Raw genomic sequence first — 13,391 nt, 5'->3', positions numbered from 1 at the left:
CACATCAGTACCCAGCGTGAGGCGTTGAGTCGACCTCTACGAGTTTCCATTGCTGACGAGCGAGCGGTGTATGCTACTGATGTGATTCGAGGATGTGTACTCGAGATCTTCGGTGTCGAGTTTCCGATAGATCTGGTCCCGATTGCTATGGGGGACGTATGTGTCATAGTGGGCATGGATTGGTTGAGCCATTTCGGAGCTGTGATTGACTATGAGCGACAGTTGATGACGATACGAGACCCCAGTGGGGGAGTACTTACGGTGTACGGCGAGGGTACCCGTTCTGGCTCAGCATTTTGTTCGGCCGCTAGAGCGAGACAGAGTCTACAGCAGGGCTGTAGTGGGTTTGTGGCTTATGTGGTGGATACGAGAGTAGATGCAGAGAGACCGAGGTCGGTCGATGAGGTCCCGATAGTGCGTGAGTTCCCGGATGTTTTCCCCGAGGAGTTGCCGGGTGTGCCTCCCGAGAGGCAGGTAGAGTTTCGTATTGATTTGGTTCCGGGGGCAGCGCCTATCGCCAAGGCGCCCTATCGCCTTGCACCACCAGAGATGTAGGAGTTATCCTCGCAGCTTTAGGAGCTGCTGGGGAAGGGGTTTATACGGCCGAGTAGCTCGCCGTGGGGAGCGCCGATCCTTTTTGTCAAGAAAAAGGATGGTTCACACCGGATGTGCATTGATTACCGGGAGCTGAACAAACTGACGGTCAAGAATCGTTACCCCTTACCGAGGATCGATGATTTATTCGATCAGTTGCATGGAGCGTCTTGGTTTCCAAGATCAACTTGAGGTCTGGATATCATCAGATGAGAGTACGAGATGAGGATATCCAGAAGACAGCGTTCAGGACTCGTTACGGGCATTACGAGTTCGTGGTGATGCCTTTCGGGCTCACCAATGCACCGGCGGCGTTCATGGATCTCATGAACAGAGTATGCAGACCGATGTTGGACCGTTCGGTGATCGTGTTCATCGATGATATACTGGTGTATTCGAGATCCAGAGAGCAGCATGAGGAGCATTTGAGAGAGTTACTTGGAGTTTTGAGATCGGAGAGGCTTTATGCCAAATTCTCCAAGTGTGATTTCTGGTTACGAGAGGTCCAGTTCCTAGGGCACCTCGTTAACCAGAATGGGATATTGGTCGACCCGGCCAAGATTGAGGCGGTTATGAGTTGGGAGGTGCCGAGATCCCCCATCGAGATCAGGAGTTTCTTAGGGTTGGCTGGCTATTATCAGAGATTTATCAGGGATTTCTCCAAGATCGCCGTGCCACTCACCAGGTTGACCCGGAAGGGTGTTGCTTTTTCATGGGGACCAGAGCAGCAGGCCTCCTTCGAGACACTTCGCCAGAGACTGTGTGAAGCCCCAGTGTTAGCCCTTCCGGAGGGGATGGAGGACTTTGTGGTGTATTGTGACGCATCGATATCGGGGCTGGGAGCGGTGCTGATGCAGAGAGGGCATGTGATAGCATACGCATCGAGGCAGCTGAAGCCTCACGAGACGAGGTATCCCACCCACGATTTGGAGTTGGGGGCTGTAGTGTTCGCCCTCAAGATCTGGCGTCACTATCTGTATGGGGTTCGGTGTACCATATACACGGACCACAAGAGCTTGAAGTACTTGATGGATCAACCCAACCTGAATATGCGCCAGAGGAGATGGTTGGACGTGGTAAAGGATTACGATTGTGAGATCCTGTACCACCCGGGCAAGGCTAACGTTGTAGCCGATGCCCTGAGTCGTAGGGCGGAGAGCGCCCCGGTACAGGACGTTTGTATGAGATTGACAGTGATGACTCCGGTGTTGGACACCATCCGAGGGGCCCAGGCTGAGGCCGTGAGACCGGAGAACCGCAAGAGAGAGCGGGTTATCGGATATGTATCGGAGTTTGTTACCGATAGCAGAGGGCTTATGACCTTCCAGGGTCGGATCTGGGTGCCATTTGTGGGCGGGGCACATACCATATTGATGGAGGAGGCACACCGATCGAGGTTTTCGATCCATCCCGGGGCCACTAAGATGTATTTGGACCTGAGAAGAGATTATTGGTGGCCCTGTATGAAGAAGGATGTAGCATGGGTTGTTGAGAGGTGCTTGACCTGTCGCAAGGTTAAGGCCGAGCACCAGAGGCCGCATGGTAAGTTGCAGCCGTTGGAGGTTCCCGAGTGGAAGTGGGAACAGATTACCATGGATTTTATCACCAAATTGCCAAGGACTGCGAGGGGCGTCGATGCAATTTGGGTGATTGTGGACAGGTTGACGAAGAGCGCTCACTTCCTTGCTATCAGTGAGAGCTCCTCCGCTGAGAGGTTGGCAGAGTTGTACGTGAGGGAGGTGGTATCACGGCATGGAGTGCCGATCTCGATCGTCTCAGATCGAGATGTGCGTTTCACTTCCAGATTCTGGAAGAAGTTTCATGAGGAGTTGGGTACGAGGCTACATTTTAGTACCGCATACCACCCCCAGACAGATGGGCAGAGTGAGCGGACGATTCAGACGCTCGAGGATATGCTTCGGGCATGTGTGCTGGATTTCGGAGGGAGTTGGGACACATACTTGCCCTTGGCTGAGTTTTCCTATAACAACAGCCATCATTCGAGCATCGGTATGCCACCCTTTGAGCTGTTGTATGGGAGGAGGTGTCGGACTCCTATTTGCTGGGGTGAGGTCGGGCAGCGTGTGATGGGTAGTACAGAGATAGTACTTCAGACGACTGAGCAGATTCAGCAGGTCAGACAGAGGTTGTTGACCGCTCAGAGCCGCCAGAAGAGTTATGCGGACAGACGTCGCTCGGGGCTTGAATTCCAGGTTGGTGATTTAGTACTCCTGAAGGTATCTCCTTGGAAGGGGGTGATCCGATTCAGGAAGAGGGGTAAGTTGGGACCTCGGTATATTGGTCCTTTCAGGGTGACTGCCAGGGTGGGCAGGGTAGCGTATCGTTTGGAGCTACCTACGGAGTTGAGTTAGATTCACGATACCTTCCACGTGTCTCAGTTGAGGAAGTGTATAGCTGATGAGTCGGCAGTGGTTCCGTTAGAGGACATTCAGGTGGATGCGAGCCTGAATTATGTTGAGAGACCGGTTGCGATTGTGGATCGAAGGATCAAGACTTTGAGAAACAAGGAGGTGCCATTGGTTCAAGTCCAGTGGCAACATCGGAAGGGTTCTGAAATGACCTGGGAGCCGGAGTTAGAGATGCGCGAGCAGTATCCAGAGTTATTTGTTGAGTGAGACTTCGAGGGCGAAGTCTAGTTCTAGTGGGGGAGAATTGTAACATCCCGAAATTCAGGTACAACTATTTAGCCCTTCTTTTATTCAAAGTGTCAAGTTAAGCCCTTAAGAGGAATTGGTAGCAAATGAGTACGCTGGGCGTACTTAAGAGTACGCTGCGCGTACTCATGCGCTTATTTTGGACGCGGACTCGCCTGAGTACGCTGGGCGTACTCAGGGTTACGCTGGGCGTAATGTGTCCAGGTGCAAACCCTAATTTCTGACTTGTGCCCTATATATTGGATGCTAAGGCTCATTTCTCAGCCTCCATAGCAGTGAGTAAAACCCTAAGAGAGAACTTTTCATCGTTCTTAGTGAGTGTGTGTGATTTTGGAGCTAAAAGTGCCTTGGTGTGCTAGTGAAGAAGAAGGAGAGGAGTTTGTGGAGACTAGAGTTTGAAGTGCAAGTTTGGATCTGAGATCTACAGAGGAAGGAGCTGCATTTGGAGGTATAAAGTTCAAAACTTTCCTCTTCATTTGGTTTGTTGCTTCATGGACCATTTTAGGGTTAAAAGTCCCAAAGGTGGAGACTTTATGAGCGTAATGTGCTCCATGGACCTAGATCTGTCCCATTTAAGTGGTATTTGTGTTATAGATCCATAAAGTTCCCATCTTGGTCGTGGATATGAGATCATGCTTGAGTATTGGGCTTTCTAGTGTTAGGAAATGGTATATTTTGGGTGTTAGTGACTTGTTCAGCCATGCAAAGGCTTAAAGTCATCGACTTTATGGATTAAGAGGCTTAAAAATGGTCAGATCTAAAAGCTGGACGTGAGTCTTAACTGTTTAAGACCTCAAGAGCTAAGGGACTGAAACTGGGATTTACGCCGGGCGTAATCCCAATACGCGCGGCGTACGGGGTAGCGTTCCCCGATTCTGAGAGACTGCCGGGTACGCCCAGCGTACACATCTGGTACGCGCAGCGTAACCCGGAGGGTTGACTTTTGGTTGACTTTTAGGGTTTGGTCTATAATGGGGCCTTTGAGTTATGAGAGGGGTAAAATGGTCTTTTACCCTTCTGAGAGTACTAAGAGGAGGAATAGTCTAGCCTTGAGAGATGTATTGACTGAGAGTATTTATTTTACATGATTAGGCGGAGGCTAGACCTGATTTTACAAAGTTCGAGCTTTATCGAGTTACCCGAGGTGAGTCTTCTCACTATACTTTACCTAGAGTGGTAATTAGAGCTATGAGACAGAGTATGCTGTATGCTTTTGCATGATGTGATTTCTATGTGTTATATGCTATGTATGTTACAGAGTTTTCAGAGTTAGGACCGGAAGGTCCACAGAGTTAGGGCCAGAGGGCCCACAGAGTTAGGGCTAGAGGGCCCACAGAGTTATGGGACTGGAGGGTCCCACAGAGACACCTTGACCAGAGGGTCATCAGAGTTATAGCCTCGAGTGGCTAATATGTGTTGTGTGTGGTATTTTGGGGAACTCACTAAGCATTTATGCTTACAGTGTTGTGTTATGTGTCTCAGGTACCAGCGAGGATCGCGGGAAGGCGCCGACTTGATCAGTACACACACGGGGAGATTTTTATTATGATCTTGGGATATGATGTTATGATTGACTATGTGATCCAATGGTGTTTTTATAACGATTATGAATGAAAATGTGTTTTATAAAATGTGAAAAATTGTTTTGAAAATTTGGGTGTTATAGGTGGAGGCTAGGGTTTCAAAAACCCTATCAATTATCGAAAATGCCTCAATTAGGGTTTAGTTTCTATAAACCTTAATTTTGATATATTCAACTTTGTGCAATATCAATGAGAACAATGAATCTGATACCACTGATGTGTTTTATATATTACAAAAAACTGTTTTTGGTGGAAAAACATAAACCCTAAGTTTGCATGCACCCTAAAGGATCTATGTTCTCACTATGATTTGCAAACAACTATTGAATATCAAGAACCCTATAACTACATTGCTATTTTCGAAAATCACTAAAGGGTTATTAGAAAATACTTACCTTATGTTTATTGTAGTAAATAAACAATGATTCCTTCTTGATCTAGCTTTAGACAGCAAGCACCAGAAGTCTAGTGCCTCTAATGGCTCACACCCAAACCCGAGCAAATTGGAGGCTAAAAAGGAGAGAGGAAAAGAGGAAGGATTTTTGTTTCTACCTCCTGTAGAAGGGATGAATGAAATCGTGAACCCTTAGGAGGGTTTATATAGTTGATAAGGAGGCCAAGGATAAGACAGTTTCCTTAGATAAGCTTTATCCCTTTTGCTTTTCCCCCCCTAAGGCATCCAATTTTCCTTAGAGTCCAAGAAAAGCTCTAGAGACCATCTAAAACCCTATAACCAACTAGATTTTGTCTCTCCTCCTAGGGAAGTTCTATAATTGGTCAATGTTCAACTTTTGAACACTGTCACCTTTAGTCCTTCACTTTTAATTGATCCAATTAACCTCAAAATTAATTCCAATTAACTTCTGATTAATTCTTAATTAAACAATACTATTTATAATTAATATACTATTCTCGTAATATATTAATAAATCATTTATTTTGATTTCTAATTAATTTATTAACTATATAATAAATTAATAAATTAGTCTCTCTCTCTCTCTCTCTCCAAATAGCAATCCAATTAATTACTAGGTTTGAGGGCAACCGAAAAAGGACTTTGCTAATAATTCAAGTGTATACTAATTTAGTTATTGGTTTAGAAACCTAATCTAACGGTTTCAGACTTAAATCAGTGAAGTGTTGTTTTTCCGTATTATAAAAGTTTGTGGATCAGTAATTAGATCCCCATCAGGGCATATGGGTCCTGCTATGATTGGGTTTCGATGGTAACATTGGAAGGTCGCCGTGTGCATGCATTAATATTTTAGTCAAAGCAGGGTTCAAGAAGAATTATCCAGTCGTCTGGTTTCCAGAAAGGTGGTAAGGGGTGATTTCGAGGACGAAATCTAATTTAAGCGGGGGAGAGTTGTAACACCCTGTTTCGATTCGAATCGTAATTCGGGGCCGTGAACCGAGGATCAATTATCGTAAGGCTTTAGGCCTTGGGTAAAGAGAGGTTTACACCTATTTGGTTGTGGATAAGGTAGGTTATGGGTACCAAGAGTTCGGTTCGCGCTTCGGATCCCGAGAGTATAATGGTAAAAGTGATGGTTCAAGCCTTTTATGGATAAAGGACTTTAGTTCGAGGTGTGTTAAGTTAGAAGTAATTAGATAAGGTTGTAAATCACCTCGTTACCTTTCCGTGGATATAAATATCATCGAAAATGGAGTTGGGACGCAAAAGTTATGGCCATCGGAAGATAGATCAGTAAGGAGCATGTCATGTACGATGGGCGTACGTGGCTGGAGTAATCGCAAAGGCTCCTTCGCATACGCTGGGCATACCAGATGTACGCTAGGCGTACGCGACTCAGTCTCAAACCCTAACTTAGGGTCTTGGACCCTATTTAAAGGCCTTAACTCATTCTCAAGCCCTCATATCTTCAACGTCCATCCTATTTAACCCTAAGTCCGAAACCCTAGCCTCTCTTGTGTGAATTTCAAGCCTTGGTGTGATTTTTGGTGTGCCTTGGAGAAGAAGGAGATCTTGTTAGAAGCATTGATTGGCTTGGATCTTGTGTTTAGTGTGGGGATTTCGGTAGCAGTAGCACGTATCTATCAGTTAGCTTGGATTGAGGTGAGTCTCCTTACTGTACTCGTGGGACTAATGTCGGCTCATTAGGATCTGTTATGCTAGTTGTCTTTGTGACCTTTGCATGGTATGTTGGGCTAGGCCTATTGCATGACGGGCTAGGCCTATTTGTATGCTGGGTTGGGCCCATGGATGAGGAAGGGCTAGACCCAATGTATGTTATGTAGGATGCTAGCTGTCTTTGTGACTCTTGCATTTATATGTTGGGTTGGGCCCATTGACTTGGAAGGGCTAGGCCCATTATGATAGGTTGGGCCCAATATGCGGGATAGGCCCAATGATATGTATGGTATGTGGTATTTTGGGAAACTCACTAAGCTTTGTGCTTATGGTTTTATGGTTATGGTTTCAGGTACTCCCGATTCGAAGGGGAAGGGCCCGACTTTATCGCAACGCGTCTATTCATGTTTCTGCAACTATATGATTTTGAGATTATACTCTGATAACTGTTTTTATTCTGAAATACTTTTGAATGATTGGAAAAAGGATAATTCATGTTTCTGTGTTTTTTTTGTATGTCCAACATACTATATTAATTATTAGCGTACAACAAGTGAGATGGCAAACGGGCAACAAGCTAAGCCGCTGAGCCTTTTTGTATAATAAAGATAATTCTTTTAAAGACTACATCCATGGATCTAAGGGATATAAAATTGCTTTGCATGATCCGTTGTACTCTATTAAAAAGTTCCACCGCATCTAGCGCGAGTAAACCAAACGTATCAAATGAAAATGGTATGGACACATGTTGATTTCCCATGCACGATTTCTCATGTTTGGTGACTTTGTCTGTTGTAGCTTTTAAAGCAACCTGTCCCGCCGTGAAACCCCCAACCCTCAAGCCTACGAGAAGGGATACCCCTGTAAGGTCCAGACATGCGTGTTTCCCTCCGACCCATCCAAAAATCAAAATGTCAGCTGGTTTAAGGGTTAACCTTCCTTATGCCAGATCAGTCAAGAAGTTAACAGGCGCCTCTTTCTTAGCGGAAACCCCGACACACTTAAATATGTCAAACAAAATATCCCTAACCATATCGTGTCTGTATTTGAACCCCGAAAGTTCTTTACAGTGAACTGCATGTTCTCCAAAAGAGTCCAAAATGTCTTGAGACAAACCAAACATATCTCGTCAGCAGAGAATATTGGAATCATGAGTCAATATTTGAGGATAGTACGATACTCCACAGGAGACATATGTTGGCCAAGCTCATCTATAGGGATAGCTATAATAAAATCTTCAGCATGTGGTGCACGTAGCATTGGAAAACCGCTTTCTACCGAGTCGTCATGTCAAGATGCACTTCCATATCTTGGATATTTTTTACGAAAAAGGGCACTCGCCAGTGTATTCTCGGATTTAGGGGTGGCGGTGTTTTTAGTAGTAAAACTGCTAAGGTCAATATCAAGAAGCTTGTTACGAAGAAAATCCAAGAGACAATCATAATCAGAATCCATACCATATATGTCGCTATCCCGTAAGATGTGGTCTTGCCATACCCAAGATTAGGCCCTTTAGGCAACAAAAGCATATGAGGTAGCCTCTACTGCCGAGTATAAACCTAAACCACCAAACTTAATGGGTAAGGAAGCAATTTGCTACTGTATGTCGCTAAAGAAAAGGCCACCACAAACCACAATGTCCTCAATCGCCACACGCAACCCATTGTCAAAGAATATTGTCGCCTCCTCCATGTGAACGGGTTGACACGTCCTCAGCCCAAAGTAAAGCTTAGCAATACCCATACTGTTGGGTTTTTATTCAAAAATCCGGTTTCACAATTGGTAAAATTGACAGCGGAAGGTTTAAAAAAGTTGAATAAAACTAAAACTATTTTACCCACCAATGATCATTTTGCAAGAGTCAGAAAGATTAAAACAACCATAGAAGGGAAAGCATAACAACCTTTGAAGACTTTGATCCTCATGGGAGGTTGGAAGTTGATGAAGTGTGGCATGAAACTCTAAAGAAGGAGTTCTCTACAAGTATCCACCAAGCAAGAGTAGAACCATCAAAACATGCTAGTATTCACTTGTAATTTGTTGTTCATAAGCCTTTGAAATATATACCAAATATATGTTCAAAGGTGAAGCAACAAAGGGGCTTTGCCTAGCATTAAAATGCAAGAGAATAGAGAAGAAAAAGAGCCTTCAAATTCCGAAATTTGGCAATCCTCTAGAGAGCATGAAGCTCTAGGATTTGACTCTGAGAAGAGGAAGAAGCGGAAGAAGAAGACTTGCAAGAAGTGTATCCAAAACTCTTCCATGCCCTCCCTTATATGATGCCTAAAAAGCAAAGGGAGGCCATAAGGCAAAAGGAGAGCCAACTTTGTCCCAAGCATGTAAAAAGAATAGACAAAGAACACATGCCTTGTCTCCTCCCATTTTTCGAAAAAGGCATGTCCAAAAGAAAACAAAAGTCATCTCATGGCTAGTTTTTATACACATACATGTTATCTTTATAAAAGTCAATCATTTTTATAAAGAATTCCCAACACACACACACACACACACACATATATATATATATATATATATATATATATATATATATATATATATATAACCAGTCATATATAAATATCTTATTTTATATAAAACTATCTTTTATATAAATTGTAACTAGCTTATTTTATATAAAACTATCTTTTATATAAATTGAACTAGTTTATTAAGATATAAATATAACTTATAAATAATCTTACTTTATGATATATTTCATAAGTTGTTATTTCTCCAATAAATATTATTTCCACAAATAATAAATTCCCAATTAGTAACATATTATTTCCATGAAATAATAATTTTCCAATTAAATACAAGTGTTGATATATTTATTAATAATCAAATTATACTAATAAATAACCAATTGACGATAACTTGCTATATGGTGTGAGCCTATAGGATCATATATTATTAGCAATATCATTCTACAATGACTCTTGGGCATACTAGATCTTTCGAATACAAGACCGAAGCAAAACGAGCTCACTATGGGGGCCAGACAATTGTGGAAGAAGGCGCATCAAATTCACAACGTTTTCGGCTCTCTTTTATGCCTAATCTGCTAATGAAACTGACATCTCTACTAACAACTCCCCCAAGAAGTTTCACCCCCAAAGGCGACCTCTCGATGCCAGCCGAGAATAGCCCTTCGCATAGCTTCCTACCATCACACGAGGGCCAAAAGAGTTCGGTTTTCTTGATATTCAGCTGAAGGCCCAATTTGGGCCAATCATCGTAATGACGTCCAACGCTTTGGTCACCTCCTCCGAATCTCCAATAAGTGTGTCATCATCAAGGTACCATGCATGAAGAAGAAACATGCAATTGTCTCTAATATTATGCAAGAGCGGGTGCAACATAAGGGCAAAGAGAAGTGGTCCCAAGGGGTCTCTTTGTTGAACCCTAGTAGTGGACCAAATACGTGTGTTGCCTAGATACAACCATGCTGCTTGACCATAATGAAATTTCTACCTTATAATTTTGGGGCATTACAATTTTAACAAGTTAGATGGTATATAATGTATAAAAAAAGACTAAATATAAACAAAATCAAAAGCTCTTTTGAGAACCAATATTTGTGTGGGAACTGGAGAAATTTGTTTGGGCTAAATTTTTTCAAAACCAACATCATCACACCACCCATAAGGTATCGTCTAAGCCAATCACACTATAATAAAAAAAAACAACGCTATTTTGTAATGTGCATATATGCATAGTTATAGTTTTCATCGTTTTTTCGTATATTTGTTGACATACAACTGGCTTAGATGGTGTTTGATAAATTATTTTTGGACAAATAAATATTTATTAATATACTTGAAATGTTGATTTTTGTTATTTAGATTTAACCGAGAACCGAACTAAATAACTTGAAAAACCATTTTCCCCAAACCTTATTTGGTTCGGTTTCGGTTAATAGTTTAGAGGTAAAAAACTAATTAATCTGAATGTAATAAATGATAACCAATTAAACTAATGAATAAAATCACTACATACAATGATAACCTAATATAATAATAAGAAAATGAACCCCTGCCACCCTCTTTCGTTTATTTTCATATGATAAAATAAATGAGTCATAATTTAAAATTTTGAGTCCTTTTGTTTTTTTTAAGCGTTAGACGAACCGTTTAATTATAAACTATGAAATAAGAAGAAACGATGAAAACTATAAATATACATATATGTAAATTACAAAAAAAACATTGTTTTTTATTTTTATGGTGCGACATTGTTAGACGATATACTAGGGGTGGTGTAGTGATGTTTGTTTTGAAATATTTTGGCCAGAAAACAAATTCTCAGGTTTTTACAAAAAAAAATGTTGTTTTTTATTTTTATGGTGCAACTGTGTTAGACGATATCCTAGGGGTGGTGTAGTGACGTTGGTTTTGAAATATTTTGGCCGGAAAACAAATCCTCAAGTTTTAAGGCAAATGTTGGTTCTCAAAATAATTTTTTATTTTGTTTACATTTAGTGTTTTTTTATATCATATACTATTTAACTTGTTCGACATATTATACTTTTAGCCGGTAGGAGCTCATTGCAAATGTAAAATATAAACAACTTTAGATGGACAAAATAAAAAATTGTTATCTTTTTTAGTCAATTTTTCTAAAAAAAAAAAAGTGAGTTTGGACTTTGGATGTGAATTATATAGTATTTAATTTATTAATCAAATGCTAAAAGAAACAGTTTTGGTTATTCAAAAATCAAAATCTTAAAAACCTTCGTGGTTATCTAAAAATAACTTCTTAACCACTAGAAATTATACTGACATCAACTTTGGATTATGTATGGTTTTAGTATTGCACAAATTACTGAAATCGTTTTTATAATTTGTAAGAATTTCGTGTTTGGTCCTTATCTTTTGTTTTGTATTAGGACCGTCCCTATAGCTTGTTTTTATTACGTTTTTCGTCCATTCTAGACATAAAAAGGCTATATATATATATATATATATATATATATATATATATATATTCATTTTTTCATATTATTATTATTTATTAATTAAAGAAAAAGTTAAACTAAATCCAACCCTCAAACTCACCGGCCAATATTTGGACCATCAGACCACATGTGCTTGAAATAATTGGCCGCCGGAAAGCACTAGACGCCACCAGAAAACACGAGTTGCCATCGAAAAACACCAATTGCCACCCGAAAACACCAGACCGCCACCATGTCTAACTGAACTCCCGACCACCATAGCTCCGGTAATATAGAACTCCGGTGTATTTTACCCTTCTCGTCTCTTTCGTTTCTCCACTACCACTGCCATCAGCACCCCCCTTCTCCCTTCCCCCTCATCCCCTTTCTTCACCACCCTCGGTGATCAAATCCCAACCAAAACCCATGCTCCGACAAGCTCAAACACAAAGAAAAAAAAACCTGCAACAAAACCCAACACACTCAAATGTTTTCAAACTCAAACTCCTCCCTCTTTCCACCGAAAATCAAATCTACAAAACCAAGAATTTAAGCCCATTAAAATCCACAAATCAAATCAGAAAATCAAACTCAGAAATGCATTTAAACCTAAATCAAACTGAGATAGTGGATGATGACGGTTGAGCATGCCGAATTTCAGTGGTAGTGCAGAAGAGGTAAAATTCGAGAAAGAGGGTCGAAGGTAGATGGAATAGAGAGAGAGAGAGAGAGATATAGAGAGAGAGAGAGAAAGAGAGTGCGAGAGAGAATAAGAGAAACCAAGAAGGGGAAAGGATGATGATGGTGACGTTGTATAGTGGTGGTGCGACAACAACCATGGCAGCGGAGGGTGATGGTGGAGCATTCAAAGATTTCATATATGGTAGTGGATTTGTAATGACTAAAGATTCATATACAATTTTTAGGGATTGTCATAAATGGAGATAAATGTTTAATGGATATTGGGGAAGAGGTAGTTTCTGGCGTCGTCCGGTGGTCTCCGGCGGTAGGTGGTCCGTGGTGCTGATTTAAGTTTTCTTCATCTGGTCTTTAGAGAAGAGGATGAAGCTTTAGAGGATGGGGTGAAATGGTGAGGTTGCTGATGAATGTGAGCTTGAGCATTTAAATTCAATTTATCATTTAATTAAATAGTAAATAAATACCAAAGATAAATGAAAAATAAATCAGAAATGGCAAAAGAGTACTTTTATGTGGGCCAGGGACGAAAAACATAATAAAAACAAACTATAGGGACGGTCCGAGTGCAAAACAAAAGATAGGGACCAAACGCGAAATTTTTGCATCCAGTAATTTGTTCTTTATTATTTTATTTAGTGAAATACACTACAAAGACAGATTTTGGTTATTGAAAATCTAAAAAATCTTCGTATGGATATATAGAAAAATCAATTTATTAACCACAAGAAAATGATATTGATATAAAGTTTGGATTATATTATGTATGGTTTCTTATATATTTAGTAATCAAATACCATAAAAAACACGATTTT

The 13,391-nt window shown here is 41.1% G+C and overlaps 1 long non-coding RNA gene across 1 annotated transcript; it reads right to left on the bottom strand.

Moving 5' to 3' along the window:
• Nucleotides 1-9,810: 9,810 nt before the first annotated feature.
• LOC145156662 (uncharacterized) lies at nucleotides 9,811-12,987 on the bottom strand. The gene is made up of 3 exons (XR_013736848.1): nucleotides 12,490-12,987; nucleotides 12,002-12,413; nucleotides 9,811-10,418 (listed from the first exon to the last, which is right to left on the bottom strand). It is a non-coding gene; the product is annotated as an uncharacterized LOC145156662 (long non-coding RNA).
• Between the last annotated feature and the right edge of the window lie 404 nt (nucleotides 12,988-13,391).

The sequence above is a fragment of the Lactuca virosa genome, chromosome 1 (genome assembly GCF_052849685.1).
Source record: "Lactuca virosa cultivar CGN04683 chromosome 1, Lactuca_virosa_CGN04683_v6, whole genome shotgun sequence".
Taxonomy (NCBI): domain Eukaryota; kingdom Viridiplantae; phylum Streptophyta; class Magnoliopsida; order Asterales; family Asteraceae; genus Lactuca; species Lactuca virosa.
Note: the sequence above shows the minus strand (reverse complement) of the source record. Positions and strands in the feature narration are given on the sequence as shown.